Here is a 19,213-nt window from a genome sequence, read left to right on the forward strand (position 1 = left end):
ACCAAGGACGTCCTTAGACTTGGACGTCTTTGATTTTCGGCGATTTTCGAAACCAAATACATCCAAGTCTAAAATGTCCAAATGCAAGCCATTTGGATGTGGGAGGAGCCAGCATTTGTAGTGCACTGATCCCCCCGACATGCCAGGACAGCAATGGGGCACCCTAGGGGCCACTGCAGTGGACTTCATAAATTGTTCCCAGGTACATAGCTCCCTTACCTTGTGTGCTGAGCCGCCTAAAACCCACTACCCACAACTGTACACCACTACCATAGCCCCTACGAGTGAAGGGAGGCACCTATATGTGGGTACAGAGGGTTTCTGGTGGGCTTTGGAAGGCTCGCTGTTTCCTCCACAAATGTAACAGGTATGGGGAGGTATGGGCCTGGGCCCACCTGTCTGAAGTGCACTGCACCCACTTAAATTACTCAAGGGACCTGCATGCGCTGTCATGGACCTGGGTATAACATCTGAGGCTGGCATAGAGGCTGACAATATTTTTAATTATGATGGGGGTTAGTGACCACTGGGGGAGTAAGGGGAGGTCATCCCCAATTCCCTCTGGTGGTCATCTGGTCATTTCGGGCACCATTTTGTGCCTTATTCGTAAAAAAAAACACGTCCTGGTGAAAATGTCCAAGTTTTAGTCTTGGGCGTCTCTGCTTTTTTCCATTATGGCTCAAATATGTCCAAGTCTTAGGAATGCCCTGATGTCGATACCGGACAAAATGGTAGAGAAAATTACAGAGCATATTCAAAAGCATGGATTAACGAGGCAAAGTCAACATGGATTTAGTGAAGGGAAATCTTGCCTCACCAATCTACTACATTTCTTTGAAGGGGTGAACAAACATGTGGATAAAGGGGAGCCGGTTGATATTGTGTATCTGGATTTTCAGAAGGCGTTTGACAAAGTACCTCATGAAAGACTGCAGAGGAAATTGGAGAGTCATGGGATAGGAGGTAGTGTTCTATTGTGGATTAAAAACTGGTTAAAAGATAGAAATCAGAGAGTAGGGTTAAATGGTCAGTGTTCTCAACGGAGAAGGGTAGTTAGTGGGGTTCCCCAGGGGTCTGTGCTGGAACCTCTGCTTTTAGAGATGGGAGTAACTAATGAGGTAATTAAAATTTGCTGATGACAGAAAGTTATTCAAAGTTGTTAAATCACAAGAGGATTGTGAAAAATAACAAAAGTGGATTTTACAAGACTGGGAGACTGGACATCCAAATGGCACATGACATTTAATATGAGCAAGTGCAAGGTGATGCATGTGGGAAAAAAGAACCCGAATTATAGTTTCGTAATGCAGGGTTCCACATTTGGAGTCACCAACCAGGAAAAGGATCTAGGTGCCATCGTTGATGATACGTTGAAACCTTCTGCCAGGGCCGTGCCAACACAGTAAGCGAGGTAAGCACGGCAGGAGGGCGCCGTCCTCTGGGGACGCCCTGCTGCACCATGCTTACCTCGCCCTCCCGCTCCCATGTCCCAACTGCCTGCCCTCTTCTCCCCCCACAACAAGATCCCTTTTAAATTTACCTCCATCCGGCAGCAAAGGCGCAGCATCAGTGAAGGAGGCGGCGCTCCCGACATCTCTACTAGTCTTCCCTTCGCTCAGTGTTCCGCCTTCTTCTGATGTCAAGGAAATTACATCAGAAGAAGGAGGGACATTGAGCGAAGGGAAGACTAGTAGAGACGTCGGGAGTGCTGCCTCCTTCACTGACGCTGCGCCTTCGCTGACGGACGGAGGTAAATTAAAAAGTGATCTTGGGGGGGGAGAAGAGGGCGGGCAGTTGGGACATGGGAGCGGGAGGGCAGGGGAGAGAGAAGAGTGGATGGGAGGGCAGCGATCATTTTCACGGGGGAAGGGGGCGTGCACGCCAATTGTTCGTCTGCGGGGGGGGGAGCGCTGGGGGCGCCAACTGATCTTCTGCAGGGGGCCGCCACAGACTCTTGGCACGGCCCTGCCTTCTGCTCAGTGTGCTGCTGCGGCAAAGAAAGCAATAAGAATGTTAGGTGTTATTAGGAAAGGAATAGAAAACAAAAATGAGGACTTTATAAAGCCTTTGTATCAATCCATGATGCGACTGTACCTCGAATATTGTGTGCAATTCTGATCACTGCATCTCACAAAAGATATAGCAGAATTAGAAAAGGTACAGAGAAGGGTGACAAAAATGATAAAGGGGAGGGAATGACTTCCCTATGAGGAAAGGCTAAAGTTGATAGGGCTCTTCAGCTTGGAGAAAAGGCGGCTGAGGGGAGATATGATAGAGGTCTATAAAATAATGAGTGCAGTGGAATGGGTAGACGTGAATTGCTTGTTTACTCTTTCCAAAAATACTAGGACTAGGGGGAACGCAATGAAGCTACAAAGTAGTAAATTAAAAACGAATCAGAGAAAATATTTTGTCACTCAACATGTAATTAAACTCTGGAGTTCGTAGCCAGAGAATGTTGTAAAAGCAGTTAGCTTAGCAGGATTAAAAAAGGTTTTGATAATTTCCTAAAAGAAAAGTCTTAAGCCATTATTAAGATGGACTTGGGGAAATCCACTGTTTATTTCTAGGATAAGCAGCATAAAATGTACTGCTTTGGGATCTTGCCAGGTACTTGTAACCTGGATTGGCCACTGCTGGAAACAGGATACTGGGCTTGATGGACCTTCGGTCTGTCCCAGTATGGCAATGCTTATGTTCTTATCGTAGTATGCAGCCTGAAAAGTGGAGAAAGAAGGGAGTGTTCTCTGTTCAAGTTCAGATAGTTAATCTGGTCCCTTTAAAAGGCATCTTGACTGCAATTCTCCAAAGGCTGTAGGCTCTGAATTCAGCCAGCTGTAAGGAGATCAGCTGGGCTAATTAGCATTGCCTTCTTGGAAAGAGAAAGAAGGTAATTTAGAAGGTTGTGAAGGGAGGAAACACACCCAAAGGGGTAGAGCAGCACTCCAGGGTTACAGAGAGGCTCCACAGGGCTGCTGGCAGCTGTGTCTGGAGTGGAGGAAGGAAAGCTCTCCCTAATAAGCAGGGCAGGTATCCATTAGGCAGAATAGGCACCGTGCCTAGGGTCCATGAAAATGTTTTGATTTTTTTTACATCGTAAAGAATAAAAATAGAACTTATTTATTTTCATGCCTTGCCTTTTGGCCTTCAAAATATACACAATAGAATTACACATATATACATACACAACAGCAGATATGCCAAGTTACCCATTCCAGGGGGGAGACTTTTTGGCCAGTCCTGGATTTCTGCCAGCTTCATCCTGGTGCATTATGGGACCTGCAGCACTGATTTCAATGGACAGAATCATGGCCTACAAATACTACACTGCTTTGGGATGTAAGGTTAAGACCAGGGACTGGCCAAAACGTCTCCCTCCTGGAATGGGTAACTTGGAAGCACTGCAACAGAGGTATACGGGTTGCCAAGAGGTCAAAGGTAACCTGTGTCATTATTCTGGGGCTCAAAAGAGCAGGGGATCAGGACTCCAGAGGGATTAATATTTTGAACCTTTCTGAGTGCCATCATGTTGTTTGACCCAATTGGTCCGAGGATATTTGGTGCTAAGAGCAGCAAACATGTCAGTGTTAATTGTCCCATGAAAGTGAGACATAGTTGGTTGATCCCAGTATTGATATGGAAGAAGATGATCCATTAAATCTTCATGATAAAGGGGATGGGACGACTTCCCTATGAGGAAAGGCTAAAGCGGCTAGGGCTCTTCAGCTTGGAGAAAAGGCGGCTGAGGGGCTCCATCTCTGGGCATCTTCAAATCTAAGCTAAAAGCCCACCTTTTTGATGCAGCTTTTAACTCCTAACCCTTATTCACTTGTTCAGAACCCTAATGTCATCATCCTCACTTTAATATTCCCTTATCTCTTGTTTGTCCTGTTTGTCTGTCCTAATGAGATTGTAAGCTCTGTCGAGCAGGGACTGTCTCTTCATGTTCAAGTGTACAGTGCTGCGTACGTCTAGTAGCGCTTTAGAAATGATAAGTAGTAGTAGTAATGCTGGGACACTAAGGGGCTCATTTTCAAAGCACATAGACTTACAAAGTTGCAAAAGTAAGCTATGGAACTTTGCAGGTGTAAATGCTTTGAAGACGAGCCCCTCGCTCACCTGGCAAACAGCTTTGAACACTGCCCTTCCCATTGTCAAGGAGTCCTGAGTATGACATGTTCCAGCCTTCGAAACAGCCAACCATACGAATCTCATAAAAACAAAAGACATCTTTCTCAGAGTGTGAAATGTGAATGAAATGACTGTTCTATGCTTTTGTGAAGGGTAAGACACCTCCATGACCGTCCTGGTAGGGAGGGGGAGGCAGGAAGCAAGTGTCTAGGACGTGTACACCATATCTCCGAGGCCCATGGGATAGGGAAGCAAAAAATATAAAAAGTCTGCAGTGACTCAAAGCTTCCACAAACACTGAAAACACAAACAAACAGCAGTACGTAATCAATGCAGTGTCTTCTGTGACCAGCAATATGAACAATTAATTTGGCTCCTGGCATTCAGCAGTGTCTTGCATTTTTCCTGTTAATCGTCTGTTGTGTCTTAGATAATACTTTACATATTTTTTTCCCTTAGTTGAACAGCCTAAATGCTTAGATACTTTGACTTAATTGATTTGTAACCTACAGTGGTGGAAATAAGTATTTGATCCCTTGCTGATTTTGTAAGTTTGCCCACTGACAAAGACATGAGCAGCCCATAATTGAAGGGTAGGTTATTGGTAACAGTGAGAGATAGCACATCACAAATTAAATCCGGAAAATCACATTGTGGAAAGTATATGAATTTATTTGCATTCTGCAGAGGGAAATAAGTATTTGATCCCCCACCAACCAGTAAGAGATCTGGCCCCTACAGACCAGGTAGATGCTCCAAATCTACTCGTTACCTGCATGACAGACAGCTGTCGGCAATGGTCACCTGTATGAAAGACACCTGTCTACAGACTCAGTGAATCAGTCAGACTCTAACCTCTACAAAATGGCCAAGAGCAAGGAGCTGTCTAAGGATGTCAGGGACAAGATCATACACCTGCACAAGGCTGGAATGGGCTACAAAACCATCAGTAAGACGCTGGGCGAGAAGGAGACAACTGTTGGTGCCATAGTAAGAAAATGGAAGAAGTACAAAATGACTGTCAATCGACAAAGATCTGGGGCTCCACGCAAAATCTCACCTCGTGGGGTATCCTTGATCATGAGGAAGGTTAGAAATCAGCCTACAACTACAAGGGGGGAACTTGTCAATGATCTCAAGGCAGCTGGGACCACTGTCACCACGAAAACCATTGGTAACACATTACGACATAACGGATTGCAATCCTGCAGTGCCCGCAAGGTCCCCCTGCTCCGGAAGGCACATGTGACGGCCCGTCTGAAGTTTGCCAGTGAACACCTGGATGATGCCGAGAGTGATTGGGAGAAGGTGCTGTGGTCAGATGAGACAAAAATTGAGCTCTTTGGCATGAACTCAACTCGCCGTGTTTGGAGGAAGAGAAATGCTGCCTATGACCCAAAGAACACCGTCCCCACTGTCAAGCATGGAGGTGGAAATGTTATGTTTTGGGGGTGTTTCTCTGCTAAGGGCACAGGACTACTTCACCGCATCAATGGGAGAATGGATGGGGCCATGTACCGTACAATTCTGAGTGACAACCTCCTTCCCTCCGCCAGGGCCTTAAAAATGGGTCGTGGCTGGGTCTTCCAGCACGACAATGACCCAAAACATACAGCCAAGGCAACAAAGGAGTGGCTCAGGAAGAAGCACATTAGGGTCATGGAGTGGCCTAGCCAGTCACCAGACCTTAATCCCATTGAAAACTTATGGAGGGAGCTGAAGCTGCGAGTTGCCAAGCGACAGCCCAGAACTCTTAATGATTTAGAGATGATCTGCAAAGAGGAGTGGACCAAAATTCCTCCTGACATGTGTGCAAACCTCATCATCAACTACAGAAGACGTCTGACCGCTGTGCTTGCCAACAAGGGTTTTGCCACCAAGTATTAGGTCTTGTTTGCCAGAGGGATTAAATACTTATTTCCCTCTGCAGAATGCAAATAAATTCATATACTTTCCACAATGTGATTTTCCGGATTTAATTTGTGATGTGCTATCTCTCACTGTTACCAATAACCTACCCTTCAATTATGGGCTGCTCATGTCTTTGTCAGTGGGCAAACTTACAAAATCAGCAAGGGATCAAATACTTATTTCCACCACTGTATGTTTCCTTATCTGGTGGTCTACCTCTTGCACAATTTAACTTCCCACTTTGCACGCTTAGGTATTCCTAGTTAAGCGGTATATCCCATAAAGATGATACTTGAACAGCGGTACGAAAACGGTAGACCTGGGGGTGAGCCAATGCTTATCTTTGAGGAGAGGGAGCATGAAGATTTAGGGCCCCTTTTACCAAGCTGCGGCAAAAGGGGGCCGGCACTGGCTTCGGTGCGTGTTTCACATGTGCACCAAGGACCCCTTTTACCGCAGCTGGTAAAAGGGAAGGTCTCGCTTTCCTGCAGGAAATGGCCGGGCGGCAAGTAAAGCACATGTCGCATGGCCATTTCGGGGCGGGGGAGCCCTTACCACCACCAATTGAGGTGGCACTGCCAATTACCGCCAGGTACAGTCCGGCATTAAAAAAATACATTTTTGTAGTGCTGGAAATGATGGCGCAGTAGGGATGGGAGGTACCGTCGGACTGCTGCAGTAGCCTTGCGGTAATTCTGTTCTAGCGAGTGGTAAGCCTGCGTTGGGCTTACCGCCGCTTAGTAAAAGAATCCCTCACTAACTTTAAGGGTTCTGTCACCGGGACTGGCCACTGTTGGAAGCAGCAGCTTCGTTCTGACCCAGTATGACAAGTCTTATGTTCTAGCAAGAAGAGCAGCTTGTAAACTCAGGGACCCTTTTACTAAGCTGCGTAAGCATCTACGTGCGCCAAAATGGAGTTACCGCCCAGCTACTGCGTGTCCGATACAAGTGGCTGAAATTTAATTTTTCGTTTCAGATCTATGTATCAGACATGCGCCAAGTGGCATTTGATGCATGTAGGTCATTACCGCCCGGTTACCACGTGAGACTTTATCGCTAGGTCAATGGCTGGCTGTAGGGTCTCAGACCCAAAACAGACATGCGGCAATTTTCATTTTTCCGTAAGTCCATTTTTACATAGTAACATAGTAAATGACGGCAGATAAAGACCTGTACGGTCCATCCAGTCTACCCAACAAGATTAAAACAAAAGAAAAAGCAGACACAGGGCGGAAGCAACATCAAATCCAAATTACCAACCCAAACGGAGAGTAAGAAATCCACAACAAGTTTATTAGGACCCAACTAGAAATACATCGAACTTGTTTTGAAGCTCTTACTCTCCTGTTTGGGCTGCTCATTTGCATTTGGGTTTGCTTCTACCCTTTCTCTGCTTTGCTTGCGTTTCTGAAGACGTAGACACCCCTCCCCCCCCCCCCTTGTTCCTGTTTCCAAAAATTGAAAAAAGGCATTTTTTTTGCAGGTGCGCTGAAAAATGATTCTGAGCATGCCCAAAGCACGTGCCTACACTACCGCAGGCCATTTTTCACTGCACCTTAGTAAAAGGACCCCTCAGTGGGTCTTTTACTAAACCACGGTAGCACTTTTGGCTCACGGTAGAAATCAGCTGGTGGGAAATGCCGAGATTTCTACCAGGAGCTAAAAATGCTACTGCAGCTTAGTAAAAGACCTCCTCAGTTATATAAGAGAAATAAAAGTAGCAGGTCTGGCAGCTAAAAAAAAAAAAGGCTGAATTCAAATGTTATTAAAAGGTCATCAAAATAACAGTTTTCCAGACCAACAGTTGTAAAAACAGCCCAGCGTGTTTTGGAGTTCACAGCGCCTGCATCAGGAGCAAATGTTACGTTAAATGTATGCCGGATTGTAATATATAATCCACGGTACTCACCCACGCTGATTACTGTAATAGTATCTTCGTTGGATGTAAAGCCCGAATCATGAAAAAAACTTCAGACTGCCCAGAACACAGCAGCTAGACTTATCTATGGGAAGCCTAGATTCGAAAGTGCAGCACCCTTCCATATGAAACTTCATTGGCTCCCTATTAGAGAACAAGTCAACTTTAAGGCCATCACAATAATCCACAAGATCATCCATGGAGTATCACCAAGTTACATGGTCAATCTATTAAACCTTCCGACCAGAAACATGTCAACATCTTCACGATCATACCTTAACCTCCACCTTCCCAATTGCAAAGGACTAAAGTACAAAACATATCATGCATCTAACTTCCCCTACCTTGGACCCCAACTCTGGAATGCTCTACCCAGTGGCATAGGAAGGGGGGGGCGGTGGGGTGGTCCGCCCCAGGTGCACGCCACTGGGGGGGGGGGGGGGTCGTCTCAGTTGGGTCCTTGCTCCCTCTGCCCTGGAACAGGTTACTTCCTGTTCCGGGGCAGAGAGAGCAAGGAACCAATGGAGCCGATGCAGCTCCCAGCGACATAGGCTTGGGGGTGGATCGGCCCTCCCGGCGTCCCTCGCTGCCAAAGTAAGCTACAATGCATTCCGGCGGGGGGGGGGGGGGGGGGGAGGGTGCGTGGCGGTGACCCACCCCAGGTGCCAGCCGCCCTCGCTATGGTACTGGCTCTACCCAGATACATTCGGTCAATTAGTGAATATCTTCCCTTTAGGAAACTATTGAAAACCCATCTATTCAAACAGGTTTACCCAATGACTTGACCTACCATAAGCAAACATAAGCAACCCATCTATTTACCTGTTCGACTAATCATTAACAACAATGACTCAGAAAATATCTCCTACCAACCTTCTTACCCTCCATGCTCTTCCCAACTTCTCCTTTATCGTCCCACTTCCTTACCTATCTCTATCCTTTTTCTCACACCTCTTCTATCCCATCTACTCCTTGTTCATTTGTCCTACCACAGACCTCCTTTGTTGATTCTGATACTACAGATTGTATTCTCTTGTTACTATGTAAGCTGCATTGAGCCTGCGATGAGTGAGAAAGCACGGGATACAAATGTAATAAATAAATAAATATATGCACCTGATATAAAGACAGAGCCCTTAAGTAATACTACAATAAAAGTTCAAAGCAGCTTTTCCAGCTTGTAGCAATGTGCCCAGCCTGGTGGACGTTAGGAAGCCTGGCAGTCCTGAAAATCATAATTTAAAAATACTGATATAGAAGCAGTTTTGAAGCTAAATCCATAAACTGAATTGATTTCATATCATATTGAGTAACGTGATGCAGCCCTGTTAGTCCACTTTTAAAAGTAATCAAAACAGAGAAAAGAAAATAAGATGATACCTTTTTTAGCTTTCAAAGGTAACCCTGCTTCACCTCAGAAATAAGCAAATGATTTATATTTGGTAATACCGTAAAGTTCTAAGCAGATCACAGTAAGAGAGTTAGGAACTGACAACTAATAAACATATATATTGAATCTGAAAGCATGTTAAGGAACAAAAAAGCTTTAACCAATCTTCGGAAAGTTAGATAATCCGAAATTAACTGTAAATCTCTGGGGAGTTTTTGACAAATTTTTGTGGCTTGGTAAACAAAAGAAATACGAAATAGGACAATTGATCTCTTACCTTTAGATGTTGGGAAAGCAAAAATTCCATTACTACATTTCCTTCGCAGCAAATGGAAATGAGTAAACATATATGCCAGTAAACTACCATATAAAAGTTGATGAAGAAAATTTGAACTTGATTCTCCTCTCCTCTACTGGTAACCAGTGCAATTTCAGATAAGAAGGTGTAATTCAACTAACCTTAGGCAGAGAAAAACAAAAAAATCTGTCGAAGTGAAGTATTTTGAATTGTTTGCAGTTTTCTCATCAAATTTTTTGAACATCCCAAATAAATAAAATTACAATAATCAACCTGTGATAATAATAACACTTACACCAATAGCCAAAGTTGGTGATGCTCAGAAAATGTACGAATGTACCGCAACTTGTGCATACGTAAAAAAGTTTTCTTAATAAGCTGGTGGACTTGGGGTTCTAATGACAGCATCTTGTGAAACAGGATTCCTAAAGTGTTGATTGCAGGTGACAATTGGTAGTCTTTATTATTCACTCAAATATAATGATTATATTTCAACTCAAATGAGAAGATAGTTCATTTCCTAACAGAAATTTGGTTTTATCCTTATTAAGTTTCAACAAGATCCTATGAGTACCAGACATTTCTGAATTTGAGGTAGATCCCACCAAAGAATCCCTTATTATAGAAAGAACGACTTTAATATCATTGGCGTATATTTAAGAACAGAAACCTACACTTTCTAATTCATAACCCAAAAAATGCATAACCTTTTTGGCCTGTGTGAGGCCCAGGCCAAATGGCCCTGCTTCACCTTCCCCCCCCCCCCCCCCCCCCATATGCAAATATTTAGCTGCATACTTTTCTCTGCAATGTGAAAGAAAAATCACAGCTAAGTGCCACGAGATGAGGACCAATGGCTCAAAGAGAGGTAGAGTAAGAGCGCCATCTAGTGCTTATTAGAGAAACAGCTGGAGAGAGAAAGGAGGTGGTGGGTGTGTGAAGAAAGTAGAGCTTTCTTTTCCTGTAAGAAGGGAGAGGGAAATGGGACTTGATATACCACCTTTCTGAGGGTTTTGCAACTACATTCAAAGCGGTTTACATATATTCAGGTACTTATTTTGTACCAGGGGCAATGGAGGGTTAAGTGACTTACCCAGAGTCACAATGAGCTACAGTGGGAATTGAACCCAGTTCCCCAGAATCAGAGTCCGTTGAACTAACCACTAGGCTACTCCTTCACTAGCAACATTCCATGACGTCAGACTCACAGAAACAGAAGCCTGTGCAGCTGCGTTGCTGGATCCGCAAGGGCAGGCTTCTACATGGAATGTTGCTAGTGGAATAGCAACATTAACATTCCATGTAGAATCTCAGATAGTAGCAACAGAATCTCAATAGTAGCAACATTCCATGTAGAATCTCCAATAGTAGCAACAGAATCTCAATAGTAGCAACATTCCATGTAGAATCTCAAATAGGGAAAGGGAAATGGGACTTGATGTACCGCCTTTCTGAGGTTTTTGCAACTACATTCAAAGCAGCTTCCATATATTCAGGTACTTATTTTGCACCAGGGGCAATGGAGGGTTAAGTGACTTGCCCAGAGTCACAAGGAGCTGCAGTGGGAATTGAACCCAGTTCCCCAGGGTCAAAGTCCACTGCACTAACCACTAGGCTACTCCTCCACTCAATGGAGGATAAAGGATAATGAATGTCTGAAAGAAAAATATACACTTATTAACCTTTTTTGGTCACAGCACTTAATCTTGTGATTAATCTTAATCACTAATCATGTTAGGCTAATGGGTTATAAATTATGATTCTTGTCTTCATTATAGGAGACGCCCTCTAGTGGTAAAGTGGAAATACTAGTTGTATGCAAAAGTTTAGACACTTCTGCTCAAACTGTTATGTTTCCAGGACTCCTCCCTGGCTGGACAGAAGCTGACACAACCTCTACATTGTGCAAAGTTAAACATCAACAAAAATACAGAGGCTGCCCTTAAAAATAGCTTGGCTGATTAATACAGTCCAATAAACCAAATCAACCAATCAAATCAAAGATAACATAAAGGTCCACAAATATGAATGCATAAAATGTTTTGTTTCTATTAAACTTTGTGACCTATTACCTTTGATTTGGTTCTGATAGAGCTACCCCAAAAAAGCAGAATCCGTAGATCACTGCACACTGGACTAATTATCCACAGTGTTACTGACATAGCAATGATCTTCATGGGAGAGTTGTCAGAAAGAGACTTTTTCTCCAAATATACCCTATGTGGTTGTGGTTGGACGGTTCAATTTTTTTCAAAGCTCTTTGATCTAAAAGGTTTGAGGCTTATCGAGGTTCTCTTCTGCATACTTCTGATAATATACATAGTAACATAGTAGATGACGGCAGAAAAAGACCTGCATGGTCCATCTAGTCTGCCCAACAATTTAAACTCATAATACACACTAAGTGTAATTAAGATCCCACATAAAATAACACATTTATGGCATAAACACACACTAACATTGTAGGTCACTTTGGTAACTTCAACTATTAAATTGTAAGCCCTCTGGGGTCAGAGAAATACCTACTGTAACTGAATGTAATACACCCTGAGCTACAAATATCGGGGAAAACCCCCACACCTTTCCCCCTTTCCTCCAGAAGTGCTGATGGAGGTAAGATGCAGCCTGCAACAGCCCCACCTAACTCTGTGCTCACTGTCACTGAGCCCAGTCAGCAGCAGGTGCGGGGAGGCTGCCCTTCTGATGGCCAAAGAGGTAAAAGGTCAATCCGAATCCCACTGCTGTCAACACTCACTCCTCAGATCTAAAAGAAACAGAAAATGTTTGATGGGTCAGCTTTAGTTATATCAGAGTGTCAAAATACTGCTTTCTTCTTGTTATTATTTACGAAAAAGTGTTGTTCAAGTGAAGTGATGCAGTCTTACTTCAAAAAAAAGGGCTATTTGGAATAACGAGGAAATGACGTCACGGGGCTGAATGGACGCCTGAGAGTTTAGCTCCTGCACTACCCTGCTTTTCATTGCTTCATCCACCAACATCTACTTCCTTATCCGTTTCTACTTACCTGGGAAGGTTCGTGGTGAGTTCTTGGTAGCCATGAGTAAGCTTTCTTCGTCGCAGCATAAGGAGGGTGAGCGCCACTCGGTGAGGCAGCTGGCTAAGGGCCTATCGCGCCATGCGTCTCCTGCTCGCTCGTCAGAGTCAGACTCAGCCTCTTCCCACACGGCCCTGCGTCATTCTCTCCCCAAGAAAGGCTTCCCGAAGGAATTAGCAAAATGCCTCAAGGAGATCCGTGCAGATATTAAGGCCTCTAAGGTCGAAATCTTGGAGCACATGGACGTCATCAGTCTGGATTTGCGCGAGCTCGGGGGCAGGGTGGAGGTTTTGGAGGAGCGGGCTGACGAGCAGGCTCAGCGAGCGGCAGTTGTGAACACTCAGTTTTCTCAGTTGTTGGAGCAAACTGAAGAGCTTTGTTACAAAGTTGATGATCTTGAGAATCGGGAACGCAGGCACAATCTCTATTTCCAGTGGGGTGCCGGACAAGGTAACGTGGAAGATGTTCCCACAGTGTGTTTACTGTGTGTAAAAATCATGGGCAACACTCTGGATTCAGGTGCAGTGAAAATAGACCGGTTGGGGAAGACACTGATGTTGTTGATGAGGTTGTAGTAAAAAAAAAGTCTTGCCAACTGTTAAGCACCAGGTTAGAACTATTGGGTTTTACAGTTGTGTTGCAGGTGGTGGCACAGAAAATATTGTGTGGGAGGAAGGAAAATGGATTCATGCAAATATTAGCATAAATGAACTCAATGTGAGTGTCCAGGTCTCTAAGGTACATGTTGAGGTTTCTAAGCCTGTCCCTATATGTTTTACAACAGAGACACTAATTTTGTAGCCGCCCTCTGGACCAACTCCATCCTGTTTATATCTTTCCCTAGGTGCGATCTCCAGAATTGTACACAGTATTCTAAATGGAGCTTCACCAGAGACTTATACAAGGGTCTTATCACCTCTTTTTTTTTTCCTGCTGGTGATCCCTCTCCTTATGCAGCCAAACACCTTTCTGGCTTTGGCCATTGCCTTTGGTCCAACATCTCTCCCTTTCACTTCCCTCCCTCCCATCCATTGTCCACCATCTCTGTCTCCCTCTTCCCTCTGCCTCCAGATCCAGCATCACTAACCCTCCAACGATCCCTCCCTCCCATTATCCAGAATCTCTCTCTCCCTTCACTCCCCTTCCCCACTGTGGTGTAGCATCTCCCCCCTCCCCCATCTATATTAATATGTGTCTTTGTGTTTTGGGATTGGCAGCAATTCTCTTACTCTGTCTGCAGCTGACCCTGGAGCCTTCCCTTTGCTGCATCCCACCCCTGCAGAAACGTGAAGTTGCGTCAGAGCAAGTGAGATGCAGCAGAGGAAAGTTGTTGGGACGGCTGCAGGAACCATGAATGAATCGCTTCTACTGCTGGCAACCCCTATAAACAAAAACACGTATAAGGTAGACTGGGGTGGGGGGGAGATAATGCACCACAGGGTTCCCCCCCAGGGCGCCTCCCCTCCATGCCAGCCCTGACAAGGGTGCATTGCTGCTGGGGGTGGGCTTGAGTTGAATGTGCCCACCCATGGCTATGCCTCTGATTGGATACATAAATTGCAAAGAAAGAGGTCAATGAAACAGCATTTCCAGAGGTAGAATGTGCTGTGGTCCAGCCTATCAGCTCAGAAGAGAACTGAGTAGTTGCATATTTACCTCAATTAAAGGCATAAAAGAAAGGAGATGAAGCAATAAGAAAATGTTCACAATGATGTGGATACTGAAACGTGTAAAACCATATCTACCCCTGAAAACATTCCAGAACTTGGTGCAATCCACAGTACTTACCCACGTTGACTACTGTAACAGCATCTTCATAGGCTGCAAAGCCCACATCCTGAAAAAACTTCAGACTGCCCAAAACACAGCAGCAAGACTCATCTTTGGCAAATCACGCTTTGAAAGTGCAACTCCTCTCCGTGCAAAACTACAGTGGCTCCCCATCAAAGAACGTATCAACTTTAAAGTCCACACATTAATCCACAAGATAATACACGGCGATTCTCCGGCCTATGTGACAAATCTAGTTGACCTCCCAGCAAGAAACATGTCTGTATTCTCGCGAAACTTCCTCAACCTACACTATCCCAACTGTAAAGGTCTCAAGTACAAAACTTATTATGGATCCAGTTTCTCCTTCCTGGGCAGCTAACTCTGGAACGCCCTCCCTAGACATATCCGATCAATCTATGACCATCTGCCTTTCAGGAAAGCATTAAAAACCCATTTATTCAAGCAAGCCTACCCTAAAGACCCTGATTTCTGCCTCGCCTCACCCCATGCCTGGAATAAACTCCCTGAGCCCATAAGCCAGGCCCCCTCCCTGCCCATCTTCAAATCCTTGCTCAAAGCCCACCTCTTCAATGTCGCCTTCGGCACCTAACCACCATACCTCTATTCAGGAAATCTAGACTGCCCCAATATGACATTTCATCCTTTAGATTGTAAGCTCCTTTGAGCAGGGACTGTCTCTCTTTGTTAAATTGTACAGCGCTGTGTAACCCTAGTAGCGCTCTAGAAATGTTAAGTAGTAGTAGTAGTATTACATATAGCAGTGATTTAACCAGAGCTGAGATTGTGATGTCATAATGCCTCATTCCACCAATGCCTAAGAGCCAACCTCATCAGTGATGTCACAATGGCTTGACTGTCCTATATTTGTCTCACTCTTATCTATTAGATTGTAAGCTCTTTGAGCAGGGACTGTCTCTCTTTGTTAAATTGTACAGCGCTGCGTAACCCTAGTAGCGCTCTAGAAATGTTAAGTAGTAGTAGTAGTAGTATTACATATAGCAGTGATTTAACCAGAGCTGAGATTGTGATGTCATAATGCCTCAGTCCACCAATGCCCAAGAGCCAACCTCATCAGTGATGTCACAATGGCTTGACTGTCCTATACTTGGCTCATAGCAGTGATTTAACCAGAGCTGACATTGTGATGTCATAATGCCTCATTCCACCAATGCCTAAGAGCCAACCTCATCAGTGATGTCACAATGGCTTGACTGTCCTATATTTGTCTCACTCTTATCTATTAGATTGTAAGCTCTTTGAGCAGGGACTGTCTCTCTTTGTTAAATTGTACAGCGCTGCGTAACCCTAGTAGCGCTCTAGAAATGTTAAGTAGTAGTAGTAGTATTACATATAGCAGTGATTTAACCAGAGCTGAGATTGTGATGTCATAATGCCTCAGTCCACCAATGCCCAAGAGCCAACCTCATCAGTGATGTCACAATGGCTTGACTGTCTACATAGGCTTACTTTTATTACATATAGCAGTGATTTAACCAGAGCTGAGATTGTGATGTCATAATGCCTCATTCCACCAATGCCTAAGAGCCAACCTCATTAGTGATGTCACAATGGCTCGACTGTCCTATACTTGGCCCACTTCCCCCCTTAGTGTGAAGAGTTTGTCTCTGGTATCCAGAGCTGATATTGTGATGTCATAATGCCTCATTCCACCAATGCCTAAGAGCCAACCTCATCAGTGATGTCACAATGGCTCGACTGTCCTATACTTGGCCCACTTCCCCCCTTAGTGTGAAGAGTTTGTCTCTGGTATCCAGAGCTGATATTGTGATGTCATAATGCCTCATTCCACCAATGCCTAAAAGCCAACCTCATCAGTGATGTCACAATGGCTTGATTGTCCTATATTTGTCTCACTCTTGTCTATTAGATTGTAAGCTCCTTGAGCAGGGACTGTCTCTCTTTGTTAAATTGTACAGCGCTGCGTAACCCTAGTAGCGCTCTAGAAATGTTAAGTAGTAGTAGTAGTATTACATATAGCAGTGATTTAACCAGAGCTGAGATTGTGATGTCATAATGCCTCAGTCCACCAATGCCCAAGAGCCAACCTCATCAGTGATGTCACAATGGCTTGACTGTCCTATACTTGGCTCATAGCAGTGATTTAACCAGAGCTGACATTGTGATGTCATAATGCCTCATTCCACCAATGCCTAAGAGCCAACCTCATCAGTGATGTCACAATGGCTTGATTGTCCTATATTTGTCTCACTCTTATCTATTAGATTGTAAGCTCCTTTGAGCAGGGACTGTCCTTCTTTGTTAAACTGTACAGCGCTGCGTAACCCTAGTAGCGCTCTAGAAATGTTAAGTAGTAGTAGTAGTGATTAAACTTATGAACCGATCTACCTAACGAACACCGAAGAAGCAACGACAACGACATTGACCCAGACTACATCTCCCACATCACCCCCCACCTCACCTATCCCTACCAACCCATCCATTCTTCCACTTCTCCATCCAATCACTACCCCATATCGCCTATATTTACCGACCCATCCAAGCTATTCCTATGCTTCATTTAATTTTCCTACCTATCTAACAAAATTCTGTATAACCTAATACTATATAAGTCGCATTGAACCTGCTTTTAGTGGGAAAGCGCGGGATACAAATGTATTAAATAATAAATAATAATAAAAAGAGGAGGCAGAAAAGCCAGGGGTTTATCTAACCATCTTCTTCTTTTGAGATGCAGTAATCTAATCTTAGCTCCCAGTAAAAGGAAACCAGGCCTTTGGCAACACTTTCACTGTAGCGTCTGCCCAGAAGGATCTCGGAGAGGAAGAATTAAGTATGATTTGTGCATTAACGACAATCTTCCCAGTGACATTTAAGGCTGATGTTTAAGGAAAGAGACAAGAATTTCTCAGTAAATACCATATGCATCTGTTAAAATTCAGTTTTTGGTAGTTTTGCATCATAAACTAGTGGTTTTAAGAGTACAAATCTATTTAGCACATGACAAACAGAATTTGGAAACTGTGACTAATGCACAGAAATATAAATGCGTAAGGTATTCTTATTATTAGCCTTTAGTAGCAGATGACCACAGAGCTGTACAAAGACATGTATTGAACTCACAGTCTAAACCAGAGGGTCCTCAAATCCAGTTCCTGAGGTACACAACCAGGGGCGTAGCCAGACAGACAATTTTGGGTGGGCCTGAGCCCAAATGGATGGGCACAGAATTCAGCTCCTCCTGACCCCCCCCTCGCTTTCCACATTCTGCCTCTCCCCCTACCCTCAAACGCAAAATATGAAACACCTGAACGGGTGGGGGATCCCCAAACTGCACCAGCTGAAGATTTCCTCCTCCTCCTCGGGCAGCCAGTGCTCTTCAAACAGCAGATGGCAGCACTTGACTTGAGCTGATGCCACTGAGAGTAGTCCTTGCATGGTCAGTGCTTTCGCCTGGTGAAAACTGAGCATGTGCAGAGGGGCCAGTGTGTGGTGCCAAGTCCCATTTGGAAGAGCATTGGCTGCCTGAGGAGGAGGAAATCTTTAGCTGGTGGGGTTTGGAGATTCTCACCAGCCACAGCAAGAGTGCCACAATTTTGGGTGGGCCAGAGTGCAAATTGGGTGGGCCACAGCCCACCCAGGCCCACTTGTAGCTACGCCACTTTACAGAACCCAGACTGTTTTTCAGGATTTCCATAATGAATATGTATGAGTGGAAGCACTGAATGCAAATAAATCTTAATATACATATTCATTGTGGAAATCCGGAAAACCAGGCTGGATTGTGTCTCTTGAGGACTGGATTTGAGGACTCCTGGTCTAAACAGTCTAATCAAGACAAATGAGCCACAAAACAAGAAGCACAACAAAAATTAGGAAAGAGGGGGGGGGGGGGTCCTGAGTGCCACCCCCTGGTTTATTTTAAAGGTTGTGGGACTTAAGAGGCAGAGGAGGAGACTAAAGAGGACAGTGGCAAAAAGGGAGTCTGGAAGAGGCATATGAAGGTTTACAAGAAGACTTTTCTAGAAGCTAAGGTTTCATTTATGACTAGAATGGTTGAAGGGGTAGGAACGAATTTTAGCGCTTTGTTCTCATTAGTTAAGAGGTGGATAACTCGCTGTCATTGACAATGTAAGGATACTACATTCGTGATCTTGCGAATCAAATTGTACTTATTCTCTGTGGATAAAGTGGAATTTAATCTGATGTGGGAGGGAGGGGGAATCAGCGGAGTAGATGGACAGGAATTGGGCGGTAGGAAGGGTGTTCATTCGGAGGTCTCTAACGCTCAACAGTCATCTGGAAGTGAGGTCAATGGCGTGTGTTACCATAATACACAGAATAGACTCTGGATGCAAGAGGAGCTTATGTTGGAGATTTTGAGAGGCCTTAACCAACCACCAATGACTATGACCCTCGTCCACCAACTTTATTAAAGGTTGTTGGGATCAGAAATACAATATAATGTTATAGCCCAAGCATGGAATATGGACTTGGGTCTAACACTGCCTGAAGAAATATACAGAACGCACATTTTAAGCATGAGAAGGTCAATGTGGGCCCAGTCGCACTGGGAATTACAATATAAAGTGGTACTGCGCTGGTATATCCCGCCCAGAAGAGCTTTCCATATGGGAATATCGCCAGATGGCGCCTGCCCTAAGTGCGGGGGGGAAGGTGCAACTTTAGGACACATGTTTTGGACATGCCCACATATCCAACGTTTTTGGACACAAG

Source organism: Microcaecilia unicolor, chromosome 3, assembly GCF_901765095.1.
Source record: "Microcaecilia unicolor chromosome 3, aMicUni1.1, whole genome shotgun sequence".
NCBI classification, from domain to species: domain Eukaryota; kingdom Metazoa; phylum Chordata; class Amphibia; order Gymnophiona; family Siphonopidae; genus Microcaecilia; species Microcaecilia unicolor.